This window comes from Poecilia formosa, unplaced genomic scaffold, assembly GCF_000485575.1.
Source record: "Poecilia formosa unplaced genomic scaffold, Poecilia_formosa-5.1.2 Scaffold541, whole genome shotgun sequence".
Classification (NCBI taxonomy): domain Eukaryota; kingdom Metazoa; phylum Chordata; class Actinopteri; order Cyprinodontiformes; family Poeciliidae; genus Poecilia; species Poecilia formosa.
Window position 1 is genome coordinate 180,832 of NW_006800480.1, and position 3,073 is coordinate 183,904.

The 3,073-nt window shown below is 36.5% G+C and overlaps 2 long non-coding RNA genes across 2 annotated transcripts in view; both read left to right on the top strand.

Moving 5' to 3' along the window:
• The window catches only part of LOC107834176 (uncharacterized), an 8,751-nt gene extending 7,296 nt beyond the window's left edge, over positions 1-1,455 (top strand). Inside the window, exon 3 of the long non-coding RNA XR_001659958.1 lies at positions 1,443-1,455. This is a non-coding gene — a long non-coding RNA (uncharacterized LOC107834176). The remainder of the gene's footprint in view (positions 1-1,442) is intronic.
• Positions 1,456-1,755: 300 nt separating this feature from the next.
• LOC107834175 (uncharacterized) lies at positions 1,756-2,249 on the top strand. Its single transcript, XR_001659957.1, has 2 exons — positions 1,756-1,819; positions 2,141-2,249. It is a non-coding gene; the product is annotated as an uncharacterized LOC107834175 (long non-coding RNA).
• The last annotated feature ends 824 nt before the right edge of the window (positions 2,250-3,073 follow it).

Below are 3,073 nucleotides of genomic sequence, written 5' to 3' on the forward strand. Positions count from 1 at the left end.
AATTATTTATATGACTAGTTATACTTAATTGTCACAATATATAATTTTAGTATTTCTTTATTTCTTTAATTATTTTAAACTATTATAATGTATTGAGTTCTGCTCCTGGACAAGGGCTTTTACAGGCATCATCCACCAACTACAATGTTTAAAATAAAAAAATATTCAGCAAATACCAGGAAAATATACATTGTTGTGCTCACATGACCCAGGTTAGTTGAGTCAGATATTTGAAAAAATTATTTTTTGTGTATATTTTATTCAAATTTTGTGCTTTATCCACAGGACCTGTTTTGTCCCTATTCTCAAGAATCACTGAGCTACATTTTTATTATATATTTTGGATAATCAACGTTTTCTGCATGCTTGTTCTTGACATATAGGATTATAATTGGTATGCTAATGCTATTCAAAAAGGACAAACTTAAAAATATAGGATTTGAATGACGGGCAGAATGTGGTTTGAGCGTCTTTTTAAACGCTCAAACCACAGCGTTAGGGCTCAATCGGAAGCTGCATTTAGAAACTACTAGCTTCATATACAAAACAAAGTCTGCTTTGGCTTTCTGTGTGAAGATGTCATGATCAAATTAATTGCATGCCGCTATAGACGAGTTTACAAAAACAAAGTGTGCCGGACAGAGATGACTTCTGGGTCAGACCGCTTGTCAAAAATGAAATCATGAAAATCGAAATTGAGCGCTCGGGTTGTTATCTGTGATTTCCACTTTTGTTTTGTGCACTAAATGGGAAATCGGATAACAAACCCGTTATCTGATTTCCTATTTTGGTTTAGTAAATGAAAAACGGAAATACGAGTCTATTTCTGTTTTTTCATTTTTCATTTCAAACGAAAAAAACGAACTACCTGAAAATACACGGACCTGTTGATGTTAGAAAAACTGTTTCTATTTATATTTTCAGAATTGTCCTCACAATAGCGGGGAAAAAATTCAAGATAAAAATAAGAGACAATGAAATTGAAATAAAAAAAATCATTAAAAATACATAAATAAAATTAACATATGAGGAATTTTTGGTGGGATGCATTGGGGGTGTTTCTGCCATGCTACACACGAATGACAATGGAATATCACATTTACAAACATGTAATTACTAAAATGACAACACCCTCACTGTGTATCCCTCAGAAAAATGAACCCATTTAAATAAATAAAAAAATTTCCATGAGTGAAAGTCATTATGCCAAAATAGTCAATTTTTGGCATGACTATTTAGAGCACCCACGATAGAGAGCATTCGTTTTATAGAGTTAACATCGGTGCTGGAAATGGTCCTGCATGCATCACTTTTAAATCTCACTTCTCAGTATATCAGGATTTTTTCCGTTGCTGTAACAGGTTTAAGTCTGCGTCAACTATCGATACGCTACCCGACAGCTCTGCAATGTAGGCAGGTGTAACATAGTTAAAATGGTTCAGGTTAAATCCTGCTAAAATGCACCATCTGCTGGTAAAAAGTTGTATTGCATTCAACCTAGAAAGAGCGGGGTATTATGGGTAATCCTCAGAGCCATGAGGATCACCAATGAGGTAACGTGTCTCTGCCATGTGTTAAAGAAAAATTATTAATGCATTTTGTGAAGTGTGTTTGTGGTTGTCGTTTTTGCATATTGTTGAAATATGTTCAGTCTGGTTCACGCTAGTTCTGTTATTATGTCGTTTTTGTCGTGTTTGAGAATGTTTAGTTCGTGGGAAAGTGCAGTGGGAATTTCCCACGTGGTTATGGCTCCTCCTTCCAGGAGCTTGTTTTATGCCAGAGACTGACCTTACCTCCATGCCCGTTCTGTGAAATGCAAGTATGTTTTACCAAATCTCCTGTAGCAGATGGTTAGCATGACACTGACTTTTATATTAACAGTTTTATACAATGATATGGTTAATTTATGTTTCTGCATTGTTCTAAAATGCAAGATTATATAAACTAAAACATAAAAATGGCATCCAGTAAATAAAATGTCAGCATTTTATTTTATTTTTCAGAACATTTTAATTAGTTACTTTATTTCCTCTGAAAGACACTCACTGGTTGTTCTTTTATTGTAAAACAAAATCCACTATGCGATCACTGTAATTTGAAATGATTTTATTGTGGTTACTGTACTATGGGTAATCCTCAGAGCCATGAGGATCACCGACGAGGAGCTTGTTTTATGCCAGAGACTGACTTTACCTCCATGCCCGTTCTGTGAAATGCAGATGGAGAATTAAAGAAACAGCTGATGCCAACTTGAGCAGCTCCTTGTCGTTCATTGCCACACCGATAGAAGGGGGTTTGAGCACCTGCCCCTTTTGCTCCTTGCCCCCAAGTGCCCTTTTGGTCAAATTTTTTATTTTTATTATTATCACCTAAGCCCTCTGAGACATAATTACATGTACTGAAATTGTTCTGTTTTTTGTTGGGGTTTTTTTGTTGTATTTTTCAAGAAAAACAACATAATACGCCCTCTGGTCACCTTGTTACCTTTTACCTTTTGCCCATGACGGAGTTGCCTCTCGCACAGTGAGATAAGGTGGCTAACTGGAGCCCAACGTAGTGAACGTTCCAGATTACAGAACAGTTTTTGGTGAATAAAAAAAAAAAACGTTTTTGGTGAATAAACTGGAGTAGACTTGCTACTTGTCAGATAACGGAAAACGTTGAACGTTTCGTTTCTGCTTCAGCACGTGGTAGCGGTTTAAGCAGAGAGGTAATGAAATACAACAGACACTGACAGGCCTCTGCGTCTGCCTTTCTCTGAAGAACTACTGAGCGGGAGGAGACAGCCAGGTGAGGAAAAACTGTTCTTATCTATCGATTCAGTATTTTTATCATACAGACATTTGGCTGTTGTTGTTGTGCTATTAGCTAGCTACTAGCTAACGACTTTGTTAGCAAAGCAAGATAGCTAAAAAGCTTCTTCCCTGTGTTGTTAATGATATCAGTCATTCTTCAGTATCACTTATGCAATAGGGGCACATCGCCTGTCCAAAACCTATCATCTCCATAATGGATACATGGACACTTCAGCGTGTATGGAACGCATGGAAACCACCCAAAACCGCATGACTGA